Below are 25,202 nucleotides of genomic sequence, written 5' to 3'. Positions count from 1 at the left end.
GCAGAATGACGTGGAAGAATGACTTAACTTTAAAGGGTTAGGGTTAAGATTTAAGTAGGAAGGGCCATCTTGGGACTGTCCCCGCATGGGGATTCATCCTGTCTACAGACACCAAACCCAACACTGTTGCTGTTGCCAAGCGGTGCTTGCTGACAGGAATCTGGTGTGCTGTTCCTTAGGAGGTTCAGCCAGCAACTGACCAATGCAGATGTGGATGCTTGGAGCCAACCATCAGACTGAGCTCAGGGACCACGGTGGAGGAGCTGGGGGAATGACTGGAGGAGGTAAGGAGATTGTAACCCCATAGGAAGAACATCAGCTGGCCGGACCACCCAGTGCACCCAGGGTCTAAACCACCAACCAAGGAGTGTACAGGGAAGGAGCCCTGGCTCCAGATACATATGCAGTCGAGGATGGCCTTTGTCTGATATCAACGGGAGGGAAGGCCCTTAGTCCTGTGGAAGTTTGATGCCCCAGTGTAGGGAGATGCTGGAGGGTTGGGGTGGGAGAGAGGAAGTGGGTGGGGAAGCATCCTTATAGAGGGAAAGGGGAGGAAGGATAGGGAGGTTGTGGGATGGGGAGCTTGTGGAGGGGTAACCAGAAAGTGGGATATCATTTGATATGTAAAAAATTGAATGATTAATAAAAAATAATAAAACAAAAAAGGGTTAGGGTAAATACTTAAAAGTCTTAAAAAGGTAATTCTTATGGTGATTTCGATAGAGTGTTGGAAACACTCTATGAGTGTCTGCTTACAGTAAACAGGGCTATTTCTTTGATATTCTTTGGAAGTTGTTTTAGGGATCTCTAAGCATGTGTACTCTCCTTTTCAGTAACTCCCTGCACATTCCCTATCGTTCTCTTTATCTGCCATTATGAAGGGAATCCCACTGTTTCTGGGCTGTGTGGTCCTTCCTGCTCCAAAGGTCATGGTAAGCAGTGGTGCTCTGCCTGGCTTTACAGATGACGCCACGGATCTCTTGATTATGTGGCCGTGTAACCCTGCTCTCCAGCAAACAACTGCATCGGGCTTCATTATGGATGCTCAGGGAGTCAGCTTAATTACAATTTTTAATGACGCCCATGTTCATACAGCTTCTGTATTAGCTGCCACCTCCTTGAGTGCTCTTTAATACGTAATAAATATTATCCTTCACTGAAGAACAGATCTGATTTCTCATCCTCAACACATTATGATCATTGGCAAACCTCTGAATCCACTGACATTAAGAAGCTAATCTGAGACCTTGTGATTGAGGACAGAATGTTTTGTAGCCTGGCTCCAAGGCAAAAGAGGAGGGTATCTTCACACTCTTAAACTCCAAAGTAGCAGCATGACTCTTCTGATAGAGGCCTCTGCCAGTCCTAAAAGTCATTGGTGCAAGAATGGGATGGAGTCTTTGCTCTGCTACTCACAGGCCACTGGAGTAGTGAATCTGGAGAAGCTACATGTCCACATTGAGGAAGCATAGTGCTGTTCTGACAAACTCTGACTTGTCATTCTTATGCATGGAGCAGTAGTGACGAAGTTCTACACTTGACCAAAGATACCTACTGGCAGAAAACTTGGGTGTCACACACACACACACACACACACACACACACACACACACACACACACACATCTTCCGAGTCCATTAAACAAATCTCTAGTGTGTGGTCCCTGCTATACTGCTCTAGACTACCAGAGTCTTTGGTGCTTTGTGAAAGGCTTATTTGGTAATTCTAAATTCATGAAACGAAGAATTAATTATGTTGAACTCTTCAGTTGAGTGTCATTTCACACAGTCAGAGTGATGCACAATCATCACTTAGCCCTCCAATATTTCATCATCCTATATAGGGACCTTGTGTGTAGCAAATAATCTGTGTCCTTCTTCCCTCCCTGTCCCCAGCCCCTGGGAAACTCTAGTATACGTTCCATACTGCAGATGTACATAATGTGGAGAGTACTTGTAAACACAATTACATAACGTGTGACCCATGGGTACCACTTTCCTTTCCTTACAATAATACTTGAAGATCCATCCTTGTTCTAAGTGATGCCGTTATTTCATTATCTTTATTTAGCTGTAGTCCATTGTATGAGTATGAAACATTTTATCTGTTCAACAGTCAGTAACCGTCTGCATTGCCTTCAACTTCTGGTTCCTGGGATTCCAGCCCATGAACATGTGTAGAGTATCTCTTCTCAGTGCTTTGGGCTATATTCCTTACAGTGTGAGGTAGTGAAATTACAGGGAGTATACCAACTCCATGTTTAACATTTTGAAGAAATAATGAGTTGATTTACATGTATATTCCCAACAGCAATATTAGAAGAGTTTCAGTTTGTTCATATTTTTACAAGTACTTGATCTTTTCTTTAACAAACAAACAACAAATACCATTTAGTTGCATTAGTGGCTTGGGAGTAACATTTCAACATTGGTTGTATAAACCTTTTTCTCCCATTGCAGAGTCTTGATATACTCAAAACTCAACTGACGATAGGTGTGTATCATGGGTTTATTTCTGGGCTTCCCATTTTATTCCATTGATTTCATTGTTTATACTTAATCCAGGCCTAACCTCCCTCCCTTTCTTCCTCCCTTCTCCCTCCCCACTCCCTTTTTTGCCTTTCTTCTTTCTCCTTTTCCTCCTTCTCCTCTTTCTCTTTTCTCTTTTTAGTTCTTGTCCATCTCCTCCTTCTCCTTCTTCTTGTTCTACAAGTTTTTTTTACATAGCCCTGACTTTCCTGGAGCTCACTATGGAATTATGTTCGACAGGCTGGGCTCAAACTCACAGACAGTCTCCTGCTTCCACCTCTTAAGTGCTAGAGTCAAAGGAATGACAATGCTTTCTTGATTAGTACACTCTTATAGTGTCTTTTTAAGCTTGAATCTGCCAGTTTTCACAAGGATACTATTTCCTTATTTGTTCTTTTCCTATTCAGGAATCCTAGAAATTCCATATTAATTTTAGGATTAGCTTTTCTCTTTCTTCAAATAAGGTTATTGTGATTTTCATAGGTGTTTCACTGGATTTGTTGATCGCCTTGAGTAGTATTCCAACTAAACAATATTAAACTTTCCAGTCTCAACACAGGACAGCTCTCCACATATTTGGGTATTCCCAAAGAAATATTGAGAGTAGATATTCTCAGGCTGTGCTGAGACAAGCTGAAGCAAGCAAGTGGGCCAGGACTGACATGTTCTTGGATCACCACAGGTTGAGTTTAGCACATGCTGTCAATAGAAGTGAATAAACTCCATGATTTTCAGATGGAAAAAAGGAAATCCAGAATGGAAGAGAAGGGGCATCTCTGAAAGGCTGTTAGTTGGTACTCAGTGCATGTCAGCTGTCTTTATGATTTATTTCACTGCAAGGCTCAGTCTTGTCCAGTAAGGCTCATCTCTGCTAAGATCTGTAATAAGAATATCAGTGTACTTCTACGTGGAAGGTGTATAACATTTCCTAATTGTAGTTATACTTAGCAAATTGTATCCTGCCCCAAAAAGATCTAATAAAGGGTATCAACATTTTTCCATTGCTCCTTTCCTGTGAGGCACTGTGTGTGGCAAGATGGACTTGGGAATCGAAGCAACTTTGTCCCCAGGATCTTCTGTTCTTCCAACAAATCCCAAAAGCAGCATTTTCTGAACTAGACATTAAAAAACCCAGGTTTAAACCCCAGACCTGCAACTTAACTTATGCTATGGCCCTGGGGAAAGCATTGACAGTCCTTTAGATTGGACATTCTTTTGCAAAATGAGCATTTTAATAATATCTGCTGAATCCACAGGGACATTGTTCTGTCAAGAGATGTATAAGATGCATACAGTAGACAGAATTTCAGAAATCATTACTGTCTCCACTAGGAGTCTCAGTTTTGGGGTAGGGGCTCCCTGTTTCAGGAACAGGATTCTGCTATAAAGTGTATATCCGTATATGCACTGAACTCAGATTACAGGGATCCTAGTGGAAGAAATTAAAGAGAGAGAGAGAGAGAGAGAGAGAGAGAGAGAGAAAGCCTGACTCTCTCTGATACCCAAGCAGATGTGAATTATTGCATAAAAGAATGAAAAGATGATTAAACGTATGGATGAGTAATGGAAAAATCAAAGCCAAAGAAGGGCCAATATTTTGCAATTACGAGAACCAAAATCCAGGAAGCAAACACTTGCATGCTGAGTGCCTGTTGCAGGTCACATTCGACCTGGAACTCTGGGGACTGTCTAGTCAGATATGCCATCCTGTAAAGCTTTGATTAGCTTGGTTTCAAAGCCAAGAGTTACTTACATAGGAGGGCAGAGCATAAGATGACTGACTTACCCTATGTCTTCTAGAAGCTTCAGTACCAGAGTGGTAGTGGTAGAACTTGAGAACAGATAGAAGCCAAGGTTTGTTCAGAAAGTATTCATGCAGAAAAATTAGCACTCAGACTCAATTGCTTTCTTATCATAAACGGCAGAGTTAGACAAACATTTGGACAAAGGGTATTTCTTAGTCCATTGATGCCCCTGACCATGGTGAGGCATATATTGTTTGGTGACATTTCTGTAGGGTGGACCATGATACCATCACCATATAAATGTCAAGTTTGATATCACTCCCTACTGTGTACCCAGGATTGCAGAGGACTTGGGAATAGAACTGCCTATTCCTTTACTCCCGAGCCTCTCTACCTAAAGAGGGGGTGATAGAACAATCATGGTCTCTTCCATTCACTGTAATAGTAGGTGATGAAGTAACCTTTCAGAGATCAGTTATTCTTACACAAGTCAAGAGCTGCATCTTTCTGTGTGTTTTAGTGCATCTTAGGGTGATAGAGAAAATGAAGAAAACGAAGGAGTCTGTCCAACAGAAGTAACAGGTTACCATGAATAGTCTATTGAAGAGCTTCGCAATTTGAAGACAGAAGTCATTCTTCCCCAAATATTTTTTTATTTCTATGTGATTCCTGGGATCATGTCATAACTCAGTATGGTGAAGGAACTGAGGCTTTTAACCTCTCTCTCTCTCTCTCTCTCTCTCTCTCTGTAAAAATACTCTTTACAAATTCGTTTTTTCCCCTCACTGCTGTCCTCCATGCCCCTTTTCATTTTTCAAATGGTTTCCCCTTCTACTTCTAGTCACAAGCATTGCATACCCTTTCTTTCCTTCCCTTGAGATCTCGTCTTCTTTTTTTCTTTATTTTTTATCAGATTTCTTTTATTTATTTACATTTCAAATGTTATCCCCTTTCCCGGTTTCCCATCCATAAACCTCTTATCCCATGCCCGCCCGGAGATCTCTTCTTCTAAGCTGGAAAGATTGTTAGAGCCATAGACAGTGGATGACTCCAAGGAAGCAGGATCTTTCGGACACAAAAGGGCTGGTGTGCATATAACCCTACAGAGACAGTGTCAGCATGCACTAGAGCTCCATAATTTCAAGCTAGATAAAATCGTGGCACTGACAAGGGGAAGGGAACACAAACTTCCACCCTTAGCCAAGAAGCTATTTGCCACGTGATATATGCAGAAAAAGGGGAAGGGAGGGGGGAGTCACTTTTCTTCAATGGACTAACACTGGATATATCAACCACACTTCAGGCAGACCAGGGGTATTTGCCCCACACAAAATGAACTCAAGTGTGTGAATGTGTGTGTGTGTGTGTGTGTGTGTGTGTGTGTGTGTGTGTGTAATGGTGTGTGGTGGTATATGCATGCATATGTATACTTGCTGTTTTAGTAAACTTTTTGTCCTATTGGCTTTTTGTTTGTTTTGATTTTCATTTAGTTGTTTGGCCTTTGTTTTTGACAGATAAAGAACATAATGTGTGTAGCTGGGAAGATAAGAGGATGTCACAAGAGTTGAAGGAGAGGAAGAATGTGATCAAAATACATTGTTTGAAAAATTATTTTTAACACAAAAAAAACCCAAGAAAACATCTTTTCCTCTGGAGGGGGAAAACTTTCATAACAATACAGTAACATCAAATAATGGAAAGTTTGATTCCTGATTTATAAATCCTTACTATTGATAGGAACAAAAGACAAAGCTAAATATAGGGATGGTATGGGCAAGTAACAAGCTCGCTGCTTGCATTTTCTCATAATAAGAAAGGCCTCAGAGAAGAGAAAACAACAATTACCCTTCCATTACTGAGGTGAAACAGAACACATCATTGTTCTGATCTTGATGGGAGACAGTGTTGGTGGGGTACGTAGGAAGGAAGGCAAGTTGACAACCAGACACTCTAAAGACAGATATTTACTGAGCACCAGCTAAAACCCAGAAACTAGTTACCAACCCAGGAACTGGATCATCATAAGAAAAAGTCCCTGTTCTTTTAGAGCATCTATTGAATCAGCTGAACAAAGGCTGTGTAAGAAAATAAACAGATCAGGTAAGAATAGGTTGAATATTCAGATTATCATGAAAAAAAAAAAACCTAAGAAGTAGCTAAAGCCAGAGATTAACAAGCCAGGAAAACTGTTGTAGCTAGAAACAAAGAAAAGGACTCTGCACTGAAGAGCTTTGTCTGGGAGCTAATGGGTGTAAGAGAAAGTGTCATTCAGCTTACTGGAGGAACATCTTTCCAGCAGAAAGATGCCATCAAAGACAATGGTCCTGAGGTGCAAACAGGTCTTGCCTGATCAAAAAGAAGCAAGGACAATGGGTTCTCAGTGGGACACCAATGTCAACTAGGAGGGCATTATTTTTTAAAATGTTGAGTGACTATTTTTGGTATGTTTAACTTTTCCAATGGCAAGAAAAGCCTATTTAGAGAAGGAGGGGCTGCGGCAGAAAACAACATATTTGATTTTGTTTGGAAATTCCATTTCTCTACAGTCAGAGTGTAGAGAAAGGAAATCATTGTATACTATTGGTGGGAAAATAAATTGATACCACCATTAGGCGAACCAGTACAGATGCTCACAATGCTGGAAACAGGACTAGTGTTGATGCATTAATCCACTAATCTCAATTCTGGATACATATCTGAAGGAACTGACATCAGGATGCCAAAGAGACATCTGCACACTCATACTCACAGCCGAATTACTCACAATAGTCAAATTATGCAGCCTACAGTGGAAAATCCAGGGCCATAAATACTAACAGTGGTTATCACCAGTTGTCAGGTTTGGGGGAATATTTTGTTTCTGCATAATGTTCCACGTTTCCCAAAATGCCTTCTATTTCACATGTGAAGTCAGAAATGAAGATTTAATCCGATGCGAAGCAAAGTGGTTTGCATAGGCCACAGCAGTGTTGGCCTGGTGATTCTGCCGTCCTCGCAATTACTTCCAATGAGCTCTTTCCTGGGTGTTGGTAGCCAACCTGGGAATGATGGCTTCTGGACTGCTCCTTGATTTCAAGCCGCTGCTGGCTGCCTCATCCTGGCTGGTTAATGGAATCCTCTCCTGGGAGTCCCTCTGCAGCTCCACATGCTGCATCCATCATCCTGTCATCTGCCTGTCTTCTTCTAGTTTCTGAGCCCCAATTTCTTTCAACAGCCCTATTTTTCTTCCCTCCCTCTAGAATTGCCATCAGATCCCACCAGCAGGCTTGTCATGGAGATTGCCTGCAAAGTAATTCTTGAATGCCACAAACATTATTAAAGTCTATTTTCCGTCATGAGCACTCCCAGCCCGGAGGAAGAATGCTGCTCTCCAGTCCATCCATAAATAATTTTTGAAAGATTTCCCCTACAGTCCAGGGAACACTAAGAATATTTGCCCATCTCCTTGGTGCCTTTTCCAGCTACAAGCTCACTTCCAAAGCAGTAACAGATTTGAAGTCTCCCTCCAGAGTCTGTGGGATGCACAGCTATAGACAGAAGTAAAATTCAGACCAAGTCCAGTGGCTAACACAAGAGAAGCAGATGGTTGACAGTCCCTCCTCCCATCCCTTTCGTAGGGCAGGGAAATCCACATCCATTCATGCTCTTTCTGGGTTTCAAGTGCACTGAGGTGTCTGGGAAAGTTGCCTGGAACCTGGAGGGAACAGGTAGTAGAGAGGTGGAGGCAGCAACCTTGTGTTCACTGTCACAGCTCTCTCCATATGCCCATTCTTTGGTGCCAGTCCCCAGAGCTTTCCCAGCCCCATGTTTGACAGCTTCACAGCTGCTATGCAATTAGGCCTCATCATCTCAGAAAATTTGCAAAGGGACATAAAGAACAGCTCTCTCCTCCTACTCAGGCCATGGTCGAAGGAGTAGATAGAATTATTTGACAGAAAACCAGAGGCAAGAAAGGATAAAATAGTAAGTGGGTTCCTTTAGAAGCAGTTCTCTGGAAGTTTATTGCAGAACTAGACAATCTTAAGTTGGAAAAAGGCTTTCATAAATATTCTTACCATGACTTATGATGCTAATTTACTGTCTCTAAAAGATAGGAACAGAGTTATGGTCTGTTGGGCCCTCACTTGATGAATAGAGGTGTTTATTCCTCTGCCTTCCAGCTAGGCAGTGGTATGCTGCGTCAGAGGCCACAAGATGGATAGCCTATAGTGATCCTACAAGCAAAATCAGGCAAAGCAAGGCTTACCACCCTTCAGCTAGTCAGCTTGCAGACACAGCATCAGTTCTAAGGTGCCTCCAACTTGTTGACCCCTCTTATTTTCTCAGGCATGCCCCTCTCACTGTGGTGTCCTTGTTCTGAATCCCCTCATGTTTATAAGTTGTTCGTGCTGATGTGGAAAAGAAACTGATAGAAAAGATTCTGTTCTGTCCATATTACACTTCTGTGTTTCTCCCCTAGAATGTCAGAACTTCAAACTGAAGTTCAGGAATGTTTTGGGTTATGTCAGAGGTGAGGCTTTGATCTTTTTCATGAAACAGGGCATTGCCTCCAACGTGTCCCTAATGCTAAATGGTACCTCTGAGAATAGAAATATTTTTCAAAAAGTTTGTTTAGCACTTTTGGCCAAAGACATTCCAAGCTTCCAAATACTGTTCAAGTTACCCAACAGATCCACTGTAGATGTACTAAAGGCTATGAGAACCAAATTGAAGGCTGGTAGGGGTTGGGGGTAATAGAGGTGTTTTCTAATGTTAGTCTAGGTTTTCCTTAGACTGGCAACCTTTTCTTAGTCTGGGAGCATGGATAGTGAGGGTATCCTAATTTCTAAAGAAGGGGGCAGAGTTAATCTGTGCAATGAGTTGATACCCCTACTACTTAAAATGTCAACTGTCCAAATTTCAGCTTTGGAAGATCTTCCTGATTATGAGAAGAGCACAGAATGTTCAGTAGGACACAATATCAGAAGACTAAGGGAGAAAAGAAAGGGACCATCACTGAGATGAGAGCAATGCTCTGGATACAAGAATCAGGAAGAAGACAACTATCAAGTCAGCCCAAATCAATGCATTCCACCAGGACTGCTCCCTCAGATACAGTCTTTTATTTTTTAAACCACAGACCACAGATAAGGCAGATATCAGTCCCACGGAACAGATAGAGCCATTCACTGTTAGGCCACACTGTACTCAAGAAAACAGTCAGGGCTCATGTACAACCTTATAGGCAATGGCTAGAACTCTGCCTGAGACAGAATATCGTCCCCATGAATAAATACTTCTAATAAAAATAAATTGTGACAAAACAGACAAGAAATATAGTTGTGTTATTAACTTTTTTTAATCTACCACATTTCCCTCTTTCTGTGATCTAATGTAATGCATTTGAAAAGCAATGGAAGATATGGCACAAAATGCAATCCTCTTATATTTGGTCTACCCAAATAATACAAATTTAGGTCCAATTTAATCTGAATGCAGTACCTTGAACATTAGTCCTCACTGGGCAGCAAATAAACACATCTTACCTGAATAAATACAGATGTGACTTCAAAGAACATTTACACTAAGAGGACATTCATACAATAAGGACATTTACCTTACAAATTGTAGACTCAACACAATGTAGCAGGTTAATTAAGACAAACCAAGTTGGTTAAAAAAATACCAAGCCACTTTTAACAAGAAAGGGGGGAATGCATTCTTTATGCTCTCATGAAATTGCATATGCTTATTCCCTCTCCAGTCCATCTGTGATTCATTGAGCAAAACTGGAAAATCATTCCAGGAACCATAGTAAATCCGAAGGGCCAATGGGGGAAAATTAGCTGTTTGGAATGAAAAGGAAACATCAATTTCTGTTTGCATCTTCATGAACAATAATACTGTTTTCTCAGTATGAAGTCCGGTTTCTACTACTTTTATCATCAGGCCCAACAGACTTTTAGAAGAATAATCAAATGAAAGGTGATTTGTTTTCTTCCAATGCAGGTATTTACACACAACCATTTGCTCAGTCTGAAGAGCTTCCTCATTCTTCCTCTGTACTGTGAGGCCATCTCAGAGACGGTTTGCATAAGTAATGCATTTATTTACTAATCTTCAAAGAGTCTCTATTTTTCCTGCCTTCCCACTGTAGTCATTAGGGGTCACAACCCTGCAGGAAATATGGGCTGCCATGGTAACACAAAATGTCTGCTGCTGGGCTTAGCGTAATTCCTCCCTAATAGAAAGACAAGGAGCAGTAAATCCCATCTTTGATAAACTGGCTTATTGTTATATGGAGCCTCTACCTGGGAGGTGGCGATCCCCCAGAGCAGTTTAAAATGATACAAATGCAATTTGTATCTGGATTGATTTCTCATTTTGCGCAAGGAACTGGGTAAAATTGTGCTAGGTCAAGTGAAATTCCTTGTCACATTTAAAAATCATTGGCATTGCGCTCAGTCAGTCATCTGCTGGGCACATTTATCACATGCTATGTGTTGCTGTGCTAGGGACTGGAACAAAGCAAATTATTTCCCCAAATCACTTTTAATCCCCATAGAGAACTAGAAATAAAGTGCACCATCTCCGTCATTTTGAACTACTTAGTGATGATAACTATTTTATTAGTTTACAGTTTTTGTATATTGAGGGGGGGTGGGGCGGGACTGCTCAGGGTTAAGAGACCACTCAGGAGAGAAAAACATTTCGTATTGACCCTAAAAAGGAAGCTATATACAATAGCCAGAAACAAAGCTTTTGTGCTTCTATTTAGGAACAAAAGAAATGTAAAGCAGGAAAGGACGAGCTGCCACCCAATTATTTTGTTCCAGAAGGAGAATGTTCTGAAAAACAACCTGAAACTAATAATGAACACCTAAAATTATACTGCAAGGGAGACCAAACGCAGTTTGTGTCCCAAAGTGCAAATTTGTCCACATGGATCCCTTTGAGGGTCAGTCAGTCACATGGTCAGCTTCTTGGGCACTGATAGGAACAGTCAGTGCAGAGAAGATGCTTCTTTTCTCCCCAAACTGAGCCCCTCTTAAATCGTTAAGATAGACTGGGATCTGCTGTCCTGTCCTGCTGCTTTCTCTTCTGCCTCTTCAATACTTACACTCTCCTCTGTCCAGGCAGCTGCTTGCAATGGTTCTCAAGAGACCAGACTTATTCTACCTCCATGTCATGGTATACCCTATATTCCTCATTGGCAATGCCTTTCTCTTCCTTGTTTCACCAACTCTCATCATCAAAACTCTATTACTCCTTCACAACTTGGATCATAAAGTTGGGCACTAATGTACAGTCTTTCATAAATATTGTGTGCCAATTGCCTCTTATGTACAGATCATACTTTGACAAAAAGTCTCAGGGAACAAGCATCAAGGGTCTCCTATTGTTTCATTGGCTGTCACAGTTTGATGAAGAAGGTGGCATGATGGACATGCAAACAGGACAAGGAATTAATAGTAACAACCAGCCAGCAGCCAGCAAGGAACTGAGACCCTTAGTCTGATAGTTCTTAGGAACTAAGTTCTGCTAAATGATCATGAGTTTGGAAGTGGGTTTTCCCCCCAGTGCAAACTTCAAATATGACCCTAATCTTAATTGCATCTTGGGAAAGACCCTGAAAGAGAAGACCCAGGTAAGCCGTTCCTGACTTTATGACCTGGAGCTTGTTACATATTAAATATGCTCTATCTTGGCTGAGTGTGTTTTTGGTTTTTTTGTTTTTTGTTGTTGTTTTTGTTTTTGTTTTTTTTTTTTTTGAGTAACTTGCTATACAATATTAGGTAACTAGTACTGTGAAACTAGCTGTGAGATTCCTAGCAGAGATGTCATAAGTACTGCGGAATCGGGCCTTTGCAAGATAGAAGTATATTTTTTGGGGTGTGTTCTCCAGTGACAAACGTTTGAGAAAATAGTATCGCACTTCTTAGATGGAGGTCAGGACCTGTAAGTGATTAAGCAAGTTAGCTGTTAACTTCAGGACCTAATGTAAAAAGCAGGACCTCCGTTGCTCCCTGACCTCTTTAAGGTCTTTATCAGTCAGCAAAGCGTCTTGGGTTCTCAGAGGACTCTCCTACTGGCTGCTTGGGTGAGACTAGTTTTCTAGTTTCTGCTTTTGGTAGGTTCTTCTTACCAGCCTCACTTCAATTCCTTGACCTGTTGTTTGAGTCTACATTTTCATCTCAGCCACCCCCTGCCAGCAACCAGACTTAAACCACAAATGTAAACATGTCTTCTCAGGCTTAAGGCCCTCCCATAAGTTTCAGTTGTTTTGTAGACAAACACCCTGCACAGCTGCAGCCATATCTTGATCTCCCCACAGCCGTATGCTCTCTTCTCTACTCACAATGGCTTGCTTTTTGTTTCTTGTACTAAGTTCTGTCTTCTCACAGATCCTTCAGACCTGCCCTTACCATGCCATCTGGCTAGCTCGTGTGTGCCATTCAGTTCTCACTCCAGCACCAGAGAGGCATTTGTTGATTTTCCTGACCTAGCCAAGCTCCGCATTCCATACTGTACTCCCTGAGCACCATTTCCTCTCTGTTCTGGTTTTAGAGCTATTTTTGTGACATGATGCCAGTCCTTGTGTGTTATAGTCAGATCTATAAGGCTAAGCCTTTCTTCTTGTTTTCATAGAGGCCCATCATCTAGCACATAGCAGGTATCTAATATGTATATATACATATATATGCATAATATAAATATATTTCAATAATATGTATACTTTATGTATTTTAAACAATAGAGGCTTCAAATTAATTCTTAATTCATAGATAAAATCATATGTATTTATCATGTACCACTTGACATTTTGATGTGTATACTTATGCTATGAAATCTAATTAATTAAAGATATAGATGATGAAACACTTATCATTTTTACCGTGAGAAACCTTACTATCTTTCAAGAATGGAATATTGTGTTTCCTGTTTCCAACATTAACTATAGGGTTTTGAACTTACTCCTCTTTTCTAGTTGAAACTTTGTGAGTTTTGAAAGCATTTACTAATTCCTCCTTAGACATCCCAGGGCTTGATAACTATTATTGTACTCCTGATTGTGAATTAGCTTTTATCCTTTTGGCTATGGGCCTTTAACAACTGATCCATTTCTATATCTCTGTGTATCAACTTGTTAAGATTCCACATAGGAGTGAGATAGTGGAGTGATTTTCTTTATGTGAATGACTTATTTCACTTTATATAATGTTTCCACATTTATCCAAGTTGCCATAAACGACAGGACCCTTCATGCCATTGCTGAATAGCATTCTACTGTGTATGAATATGCATCTTCAATAAGTCTTCTTTCAATCTTGGGTGTGCCCATATAGCCAGTGGGAGAGAAAGCCATGCTCCCTCTCTTTTAGTTCTGAGTGGTTTATGATTGTGGATTGGATAGTACTCCTCACCTTGCACTCCTATCTCCTAAGACAGCAAACTTTCTGGGTCGCTGCCTTTCATTCACTGAGACTCATAAAATGAAAAACAGACCCTCAGTCCATTCCTCTAGTTCCAGTAACTAAATATCAGCATTCAAAAAAAAAGGATCAGATTGAAAATCATTTTTCTTTTTCAGTCAAAAACATCCAAAGAATGTAAAAGCTATCCCAGGGCTGGGAGTACAGTTAATCTGTAGTGCACTTTCTTAGCAAGTCACTGCCTATGTTCCATTCTCACCACTTTGGACAGAAGTTCCAAAACTGATAAAAGTGTATGAGTCATATGCTTGGTCATTTAAATCTTATTAGGTTTACATCTTTCCTGGGTAAAAAGCTATTTCAGATGCAGCTTCATATTTGGATGGTTTCAACTCCTTGACTACTCAGAGATGACATTTACAAATCCCCATTTTCTGCGTCATGCACGCCAAAACAAACAGAGCTTAAAGGGAGTCCGTAGCTTTGGGTAGTCATCTCCTGTAAGCTCATAAGATCAGATTCCAACCTACTAGTCCAACCTCCTCACTTTACCAAGGACTAGAACAGGAAGGTAACCTGTCAAAAGCCATAGAATAAGTAAGTTCACCTGCCCTCTGCCAAAATAAACACATCAGTGAAGACCTGAGCTAAGAGGCACGGTTATCTTCAAGTTTTTCACTTTATGTTAACTCTTGTTTCCTTGTCATAAAAATCTGATCATTTTCTATTGAATCTATTTCCATCTCCCAGTAGTACTTAGCTGAATGCCTTACAGTTAGGAGCGTCTTGATGAAATGATTTCTAAAGACAAATACATAGCTGAAGACTAAAATAAATCTATGGTAATTATGGTGTAAAATTAAATTACAATGGACCCCTGACATTCGGGAAGAGTATCCAGAAAACATGGTCTCCAACCTTTTTCCAATTCACAAATCCCAGTATTATATAATTGACATATAATTTCCTCCATAAAACTTCTACGTTTCTCCTAAGTACCATCATATTCTGATGAAAGAAATCACTCTATCATACTGGTTCTGAAGTATATATAATTCAAATTCATTCCTCAGCAAAATTTTGAATCACTATGACATAGGTCTCTAAACTCAATTCATAAATAGTGGAAGGTATGAATGTTATGTCAAAAAATGCCCTGGGTTTACTGATTCTTTAAAGTAGCAACCTTTAAAACCTATGTAAGTATTTGAGTTACTGGTCTTCATTCAAAGAAGAGTCTATGTTACATCAGTATGAAATTTGGAAACTCCTAGTTCAAGTGTTCCTCTTAAATGTGTGTATACAGAGTGGGTCTAGAAACACCACAGTAAGAACAATGAAACCCATCCTGATCATGGACCTGCCTTTTTCTTCTATCCTCTCTGATTATTGTATTCTGTTTACTTTAAAGGTATGACTTGAATATTTATATGTAGCCCCATGGAGATTAACAAATAAATATCTAAATTATGTCTATGCATTTTGGTCATGGGAATTTTTTCCCTATAATTGGTAAATATTAATGCAAGGGACGAGAAACACGTTGACATTTTGTGGGAAAGTGCACTTGAACCATGGAAGGTCAGCAGGCAGAGAAAGACTTGAAAAAGCCCAGGGAAGCACCCAAGCATGAGCTAGAGTTTCTAGTCACCCAAACTGTCCAAGTGCGACAGAGCCCACTTCCGATTTTATTATCTGATCTCTTTGGAAGAACTAAGAGCTCCCAATTTCACACAATCATCTAATTCATCTGGAATTTACACAGAGTGAGGTCTAACAGATGGCTTTGGGGAAATTTTTATTGCAGTATAACATATATAAAGACATGTGAACAAAAGAAAAGTGTTTATGTTTATGGAATTTCAAAATTTAGCCATGCTTTTATAACCTACAAACATACCAAGGGAGAAAATATTTGCAGCATTCTCAAAATCCCTCTAGCTCCCCCTCCCAGTAACTCCCCTGTAGGGCTAATCAGATTAACTTTCACTGGTCTTCAGATTTCACATAAATGAATTTGTAGTATATTATTATACCATCTCTCTCCTTTTAGATAAGCTCTTTCCCATTAACAACACATTTGAGAGATTCTGCCATGATTATTGTGTGTAGATGTATAGACAGACCATTTTGGGAGTAATGCTATGGTTTTATGGTGGCTGCATGGGGTTATTGCATATCAGTAACATATGAAATCATCCACTTACTGTTTCTAGGAATAATCAAATGAAATGGATGTCCACTGGTGAAGGAAGAAGAAGAAGGAATCAATAGGGCTGCTACTGCCGGGTCCTCAAGGAAAATTGGCAATTAGGGTGAAAGGTGAAGGGGATAAGAGTACTGAGTGGCAGACCTGATTGAGATTAACACAATCCATTAAGTTAGCCCAGAGACAAATAGGAGTGGCACTTGAAATTTACATAAATGCTATATCCAGCCGCAATCAAGTTTCTGTAGGAAGGAGAAAATTGAGGAAAGAAACCTTATAACTTGAATTGAGCAGAAACAATGGTGGCCTGAAATTGCCTTTGTCTGGCAGAAAAGCTGAGGATAAAAGATGGATGCTAGAAAAGATTGGGGTTTCAATTGTTGTTACTGGTTTTTTGTTTTGTCTTGTTATTTTTTTTTCTGTTTCCACTGAAGTCCATAATGGATGGTGAGAATTAATGCTCCCCCCAATGCCTTTGGGGGAAGAAAACTATAATGCCCTCTTAGTAGGTTTCCTTTCTTTTTGAGTCAGGAACACTATATACATCCATGACCTATTTCTTGTGTTTGTGCCAAGCACTGGGTTAAGTAGACAGTTCTGAACCAAGTCAGTCCCTGTCTTCACAGAATTTGAATTCTGTACAACGAAATGGCCAGCCATACCTAACACTGCTTCAGCAGTCTTGTTCAGCTATGAACTGCCCAGAATTCCTCAGGAAGATTTCGTCACAGAAATGCAAAGCTGCCCCTGCCATCTTTAGCACCCCACTCTGAAGCAGGCAATCAATCTTAATCCCATGGTAGATATTCTCTATCCTTTATCCTTTCCACCATTCTGTGCTGTCTGTGGCTGAGCCATGACCAAACAGAAGAGGAGTATTCCTCAGAACCTCTAGAAGGCTTGCAAGGAGAAAGACCAGTGATATACAGTTAGGCCAGCTCTATTTCTGGAAATTTTGTGGTGGCAGTAGTGGTAATGGACTCAGAAAGAGAGAGAGAGAGAGAGAGAGAGAGAGAGAGAGAGAGAGAGAGAGAGAGAGAGAGAGAGAGAGAGAGAGAGAAAGAAATGCATTCATGCACAGATCTTCCAGGGTTATTTAAATATCTTCTTCTATCATGCTGTTCCATACATCTATACCCTGGGGTTCCAGACTCAGTCTCTTTCCTGTCTCCCTGACAGTAATGATATAATTTCACTTGAAGATCCTGTCTCTCTATCTTGGAGAAAAAACTATCTTGGGACTTCAGACTACAGAGTATTGACCACTGTATCTTGACATATTGGGAGTTCAAATCTAAGCTAGAGCTACGGTTAAAGAGTCCTCAGAAACTATGTAGACTGGGTCTATTCCTAAATGCAAGTCGGACTTGTGCTGAATACTAGAGAAATGAGAGCCGCCACCCTTTATGTCTTGAGCACAATTTATAATAGGAAAATAATGGACCACTTATTTTGGGACAAGGCCTGTCTAAAGACACTAACCATATTAATCTACTTGGTCCTCCTAGAAGCACCTATACGAAGCACCTGTCATTTTGAAGTTTAGGTAAATTGCTTCAACCCATACAAACTGGCAACTTATAGAAGCAGCAATTGAAGCACCAAATGCTGGGTGCTTAGATGGAGTCTTTAGCAACACAGTGATTTATGCGGTGCTTACTTTAAACCATTGCTTACCAATCCTGTGAGATTGCACTAACTTCTATTACAGAAGAAAAGGCAAAGAAGTCAGAGAAACTTGGGTTCCCATTAGCAGTAACCAGCAGAGCAAGGCCTGAGGTTAATTCTCAGAAGGCCCACAATATGAGATAATGAGTCACACCATAACTCAGAGACTTGGAGGTTAGGAGGGGTTGTTGCTTGGCCTGACCTGGGGAAGTCATCATCTTTCCCCTTCTTCAGTTTCCCTCCAAAAAGTGAGACTGAAGTCCTCAGAGACAAAGATGAGAGATTGAGACTGAATAGATATCATGAAGGGTGGGAAAGGGAAATTCAGTATTTTAAAGTTATCAAGAGGAAGATGGTGCCACAGGAGTTCAAAGCATGAGCACAAAAGCACAACCAGCCTTGGCTCTGATTTCCATTTTGATTACTTCTCAGCCAAGTTCCCCTTAGCAAAGTCTCTTAACCTCCTGGACATGCATTTCCTTGCTGGCCAAGAGAAGATAATAGTCTTTTTATAACATAGAACTCTTCGGGAATTAAAAAAGAAAGAGAAAAACTGTGAAAAGCTGGAGACACAATACAGTTTATTGATAGAGTGCTTGAGTAACACACATGAATTCTGAGGTTTGACACCCCCAGCATTACAGAAGCTATGGTGTCTTAGATCAAGTATGGTAATGGATGCCTATGAACCAAGCACTTAGGAGAGAAGGCAGGAAGTTGTGCTTGGCTACATAGTTACGTTCCAGGTCACCCTAGGGTACAGGAATCCACATCTAAAAAACAGTAATAAAAGCAACAAAAAGGAATGAATGAGAAGTGAAAGCTGAGCACTAGAGTCTTGCTGTGAGTTTCAGGCCAGCATGGATAGAATAGTAAGTGCTGTGGTAGCCTGAGCTAACAAATGAGATTGTATATCAACAAAATAAATTATTGAAAAGAAGCCTAAATTAATTAAAGCCATGTATTTCCAAACCTTGATTAAGATGAATGCCAGGCAATAGCTGTTGGTGGGTGTTCTGATTCTCCTTGTTCTGCTCCACTCCCTCTGGAGGTGTGAGGTACACCTAGTGCCTTAAAGCTCCTCCACGTGAGGGCACACTGCCAGATGCACCAAAGGCACTTGCAATCTCAACGTGAACTTTTCAAGTCTAAAAGCGCCCTCACAAAGATTGGCTAGAAAGTAAAGGTTTACTTAAAGGAAAAAAAAAACTCAAGAAACAATTTTTAGTTTTGAAAATGAAAAACTGCTGAAGTGTTTTGCTGTTCCCAAGAGCAAACTATTGCTCTGGTCCTCAAGAGTACTCAACGAAATGATAAATGATTATACATAAAACTAGCACCAAAATTGCCCTTTAGGTGTGCACAACAATCTCTTTCCCAGAAAAAAAAAGGCTATGTTGACTGCTTGTTGGGAGGGGAGGGAATGCATAGGTCAGGGACTTGCATAGCCAACCTCTCCAGTAGTTTCAGTAGCTGTGGCTTGTTGCGATTCAGGGTTATTTTTCTGCAGGATAGTTTCTGATCATTTCTTACCGTTCCCCAGGAAGGAGGGCAGAGTTAGGGACTGACTGTACTTCTAAAAGCCTCGAATCTTTTTATAGCTCCAGTCAGAGAAGAGCCACTTCCTTTTCTTCTGGCTCTCTTGAGTCAGAGCAGCAAACACCACTTAGGACTGAACTAGGAATCAAATATTCCTATTGCTAATATTTTCAAATGCTGTTTACTGCGCTGTACTCTGGTTGAAGCACTTCAACTGCATTAGTTCATTAAATGTTCTACAACTCTATGAGTTCAGGACCTACTCTGAATACTCATTTAATGGATGTCCACAAAGGACCTGGAGAGGTTGGGCAACTTCTGAGGTTTTCATTAATTGAAAGTGCAGAGCTACAAATGAAAACGCAATTTATTTTGAGTAAAAGGAGGAACATTCTTCCTTCAGAAAGGAAAAAAGAATTTTCTAGATTCGGAATCACTACCATTTTACAATGCACCATAGCATTCATCATCCCTCAACATCTCCCACTAGAAACATACTGGAGAGGAAGACATCCAAACTCTACACAACAGAGAACAAAAGCAAAATGTTTTTTTTTTGACATAACTTGTTAAAAACAAAATGTCACATACATATGTCTTGTTCAAGTTGTCCTGGTACTCAATTTCTTTCTATTCTAAAAAATGCATTTATTTTATATGCATTGGTGTGATGGTGCCAGATCCTCTGGAACTGGAGTTCCAGACAGTTGAGAGCTGCCATGTGGTTGCTGGGGTTTGAACCTGGGTCCTTTAGAAGAGCAGCCAGTGCTCTTAAACACTGAGCCAGCACTGCAGGCCCCTGGTACTAAATTTCTAAAACTAGTTTACAGTAATAAATTATTTTAAGTATAAGAACAGAGAGTGTATACCTAATGATCATAGAAACACAAAAGTATTTTAAATGAATTTCCATGGAGAAAAAAGAAAGAAAGGAGCAAATGCTTTTATTTGAAATGAACTACTCTTGAAGAATTACTTTACAAGCCCCTGAATTTCAAGTTCTAATAGCTGTCAGACAGCATTGTCATATTGTGGAGGGAAATGCGCTCACTTTCTCTAGATGTGCCTATTTCTGGCACTTAGTAGCTGGAAAAAAATTTAGGTAAAGGATAATACAAAAGGCCCAGGGACTTGGCAAGTACATTCTGTTGGGTTTTGTTAAATCTAATGAGTCAGAACAGTTTGAATCCTTATCGGGTCAATAATGAGAGGGAACCCCCTCCCCCCACATACACAATATTCCATCTTTTCTATACCTCCACCAAAGCTCCTAAAAATAAAATCTTTTCAAAGCATGCCTTTGGTGGCATTTATACTCGAATTAAGTATGTGAACTGCATTGCTCTGAATATCCTAGTACACAGCCATGCTGGAAGTCTCTTGTTTTGAATGATAGTCTAACAAGCTAATCATACTGGCTTTTGTATTCTATACCATAAGTCATTGTGGGGATGACTTGGATTCTAGTACTAAAAATGGCTACACCCTTACTATACACAAGACTCACTATACTAGGTGGGATAAAAAGTAGTAAAGCTCAGTATTTGTCCCCAAGATCCTTGTCATTCAGTAACAACACAGGCAACTTATAAACATTAGATCATATGCCTTGTGCAAGTCTCTCAGGACATCTGTTTTGTGTCTACAATGTGACATAAGATAGAAGTCTCTGATCCTGGGAATATGAATATTATCAGACTAATATGGACCATAGGAGCTAACAAAGTGCAAAGAAAGTAGGAGAGTTCTTTGGTGGTTAGTGTATTCTACAGCAGCCTTCACTTCCAGAGCATGCACATGGCATTGTACCGATGGGAATCTTTCAGAAGAACACAAGTAACATTAAAAATGGTGCCTTTGAAGGTCATGACTTCAAACACCTCATGTGATTATCAAGCCTTGGGACCTGCCCAGGCTCTAAGGAGGCTGAGTTTTCACAACTGGAAATATACACATATATATGAACCATCAGTCCAAGGATACTTCTTTCCTGAAGCTGTTTGGAACTCTGTAGATATGGCCTCCATAGCAAATAAAATGAAGAAAACACACATTAGAAAACAACCTTTTAAATAGGAGGAAACAGGATTGGCAATTCTGATTCCCCTCTCACAAGTCCATTTAAACAGCTTTTCTACAGATCACCATTGTGATGAGTCTAGTGGTAAAGCAACTCTCATTCCCTCCCTGTCCCAGAAATTTCCGAAGGGTACATTGTGTGCTAGTCACTATGCTATGGCCTGCTGAGACTCCAAAGAGGAATAACACTGCATATTTACTCTTGGATATTCATTTCTTTGTTGGGGCAGAGAAGACAGACAAAGGGTCAAGAAATTTTTGTTTTGTTTTGTTTTGTTTCAGTTTTAAACTAGACCTCTGATTCAAGAAAGCTTGGTGATCACTGGTGTCGGTGGACTGTTTTAAGTTAGAATGCCCAGAGGAGGAAGCATGAACCAAGGCAGACCAGGTAGGTATGAGCTACAGCAAGGAGAACACTGGGAAACCATGATATTCAGGGTATTCAATATTCCAGAAAATTCAATCATTTTGATTTAAACAAGCAAACAAATCTGTTTTTCATTCAATAGTTAATGTCATCAGCTAATCTAAAATATGTTTGTTTGTTTGTTTGTTTGTTTGTTTGTTTGTTTTTTAATCACTGGACCGGGCTAACCAAGAACTGTCAGCCACTGTAGAAGCCTTCAGGGTGCTATCAGTAGCATCCTGGTTTTCTGCAACAAACTGACTACTTGTCTTTCTGGGTCTTAATTTCCTCCAGAGAAAAATATGGGGCTATGTGAACTTTCTCAAACTATGAATAGGAGTCTAGTGTGGTAAAACATGGGAGAGTGGTGAAAAAATGACTGGTCTTTTAAAGTACAAAGGGTTAGGCTCCTGAGACACTAGCTCCAGTTGCTTTGTCTAAGCAGCTCCTTTGCCATCAGAATAACAGCACTCACGGTTTCAAAACGAGCCTCCAATTTTGTCTTTCCAAGATTTTGTAAGGTGAAGCAAAGCATTCGCTGATATAGGTAAACTTCATTAGAAATGCACCCAGTTCTACATCCTATAAACGCCATGTTAATGGGTTTGGGGCAAATAATAAAACTATATTCATGTGCATCTGATTTGGCAATTATTTAGAATCATATTAGGCCCTGTCTGACGCATGGGGTATAATTGGTCTTTCTCAGTACTGCACATTAGCACCTTTGTTCTCTCTATTCAAACCGAGAGAAGGGAATTTCATAAATAGAGAGATTGGTATTGTCTCCACATCCGTTCGCGGAAATGTTTTAAATTGTCAAGTTTGGAACACCTCTTTAATTTAATTCTGGTCATCCCTGATCCTAATCACATCACCAAGCAACACTGACGAACAAGACTGCGATTTCTAATCAACAACTGCATGAAGGCCAGTTAAGCTGCAAAGTCCATTGTGAATTTAGATTCCTGCCAAATGCCAAGTCAAACAAGCCTTCAAGTTTGATATAAACTATTTTGTTGCCTGTGTTATGTGTATGTGTGTGGGGGTGAGCGACAAAGTATGTAGTTCTATATGACTTTTCTAGAATTCTACTCTCTACTGGTTTTGGCTTAATTGGCACCCAATCAAAAATCATGTTTTAAAAGTTATGCATATTTCACCATGAGTATTTATTTTTCAATCCCTGAAACTCTCTCTCTCTCTCTCTCTCTCTCTCTCTCACACACACACACACACACACACACACACACACACGCACACGCACACGCATGCACGCACGCATTCTCTCTCTCTCTCTCTCTCTCACACACACACACACACACTCTCTCTCTCTCTCTCTCCACACACACCACACACACACACGCACACGCACACGCATGCACGCACGCATTCTCTCTCTCTCTCTCTCTCTCTCTCTCTCTCTCTCTCTTTCTCTCTCTCTCTCTGGTTTACTTTTTAGAACTGTGCAGAATTACCTTTGAAAAGAAAGTTTTGCCTAATTCTGTCAGGTTTTCTGAACTTCTTGCCTGTTTTTATAATGAGAGGTCAGAATGCCCCTTTGGTTTTTCAGGCAGAGTTTGAGCAAGATTGTGGAGGAAAAAAAAAAACAAAATTTGTGATAGAAAACTCCCACAGACGTGCCCGTAGGCAAACTGGTCGATAAAAATTAAATACCATACCAAATGCAAAACCCCTCTGTAGACTTTTCAAAGAACGCATCGTGCCAGGAAACAGATCAGGGGCCCTTGCAGCTGCGATTTCCGTGACCCCTTTCAGAATAACCCCTTTGGAGACCTTTCGTGCTTCAGGTCATTTCATAAGCTCTCTTTAGCCAAGTATTTGTTTCTAAGGAATGGTGACTTGCAAACCCCAGGAAAATATGCTGTGACACATAAGGCTGGGCCAGGTTTTGAAGCATTAGTAAATTGACTTTGGGAGGAAAAGTTAAAAGCAGAAATGGTCTTTGTGACCTACTGATACACAATCTTGTCATAAGAAAGGCCGGGCAAAGGAGCTAAAAATCATCTATTGGAAACTGACGCACTTCTTACTTTGTTGCTTGTTCTGATCTCATAAAAATGCCACCATGTGAATATTTCCTGAAAGCAGGATGAAAACCCAAAGCAAAGCCCTCCAAAAGCATAGTCCGAGTTCACAACAAAGCCCTCAGCAATCAATCAAGGTTTCCAGATCATACACGTTCAGGCTTACTGATGTCCAAAAGCCCAACATCTGATCACATCGACACTTTGTCAAAATGGCAGGATCTGAAAAGCACACGGAGAAACACAATTTCCACCTAAATAGCTATGTATCTGTGGAATATTTTCCACACATATAGTTGACAAAGCACGACTCTGAAACAAAAAAGTATGCTGTCCTTATTGAAGGATACTAGGAGTGATACTTCAAAAAAGAAGAAATGTAATAAAATTACTAAAAATAAATCCTATTTTCTTTCAAAAAATGAAAATACAAACTTGAAAGTATGGCTAGCTGGAACAGTGCTTCTTGGTCATATTTAAAATATTCAACAATCAAGGCAAACATCCTAGCATCCTTTATGAGGCACGTGAGGGGAGAATCCCAGCAAACAAAAAGCAACCACAGCTTGCGTGCTCTGCCTGCCTTTATGTGGGCATGTTCATTACAGCAGCGGTAATAACAAGGAAGACATGAAAGTCAATAATCCTATTCTATTTTTATTTCAAATAAGCAACAAAGCCATAAAAACTTCTAGATACTGCCATATTTTGAAATAAAATTACAGCTCTCTTCCAGGACCTTGCAGAACAATTTATTGTACTTGAGTAATTACTCCAGCTGAGTAAAGTCCATATGTTGAAATAAACCTGAGAGATGCTTGTTTTTCTCATCCATTCTCCCAGTTAAACAATATACTAATTAGTCACATATTTCATAAAAGTTACAGGGATGTAATAGCAGCTTGTAAATTGCCTCACATTACATAAAATATGATTTCATCAATCATCACAAAGCACAAAACAATGGGTAAAAATTAAACTATAAAACACACCATGAACTAAATGTATCATTTTGTGTTTCTAAAAGAAGCAGTGACAGCTAGACATACAAAAATAAAAAGGAGAAAATAGTTTCCATGAAGAGACAGACCATTTTGTTTAGATTGCAGCCATCTTTGGAAAGTCTACAGATATACAGGGAAAGCAGCATCACGTAGTCGCTGATTTCCATTTTTAAGATGAATTATTAGCTAACCAATCAGTTGAGATTTGATTACATATCAAAGGTCTCTATTTCATGTGGAGGAGGGAAAGAGGCACAGGACCAGAGTGAAGAGGAAAACCACATAAATAGCACTATTCAAGCACTAAGAAAATTAGACATTGAACTGGTTTTTACTCCCCTTAGGTGACATTAAAGCCAGAGGTATCTGCATCCATTGCACACATTTACAACTCCATTATAGGCTACATTGCATCTATTTTCCTCCAACAGATTTCCTTTACCAAAGTCACAAAAATGAGATAGCATTAATCCGACATGTGCAATTTGAAATTCTTTCCCAGAAAATGCCTTCTGTTCTCTCAAATAAGTGTAAATTCTGGAAATTATGGTATACAACTTCTA

General features: G+C 40.1%; 1 pseudogene; it reads left to right on the top strand.

Moving 5' to 3' along the window:
* Positions 1-6,518: 6,518 nt before the first annotated feature.
* The window catches only part of LOC147998380 (large ribosomal subunit protein eL18-like), a 43,299-nt pseudogene continuing 24,615 nt past the window's right edge, over positions 6,519-25,202 (top strand).

Source organism: Rattus norvegicus, chromosome X, assembly GCF_021556685.1.
Source record: "Rattus norvegicus strain SHRSP/BbbUtx chromosome X, alternate assembly SHRSP_T2T, whole genome shotgun sequence".
Lineage (NCBI taxonomy): Eukaryota > Metazoa > Chordata > Mammalia > Rodentia > Muridae > Rattus > Rattus norvegicus.
Note: the sequence above shows the minus strand (reverse complement) of the source record. Positions and strands in the feature narration are given on the sequence as shown.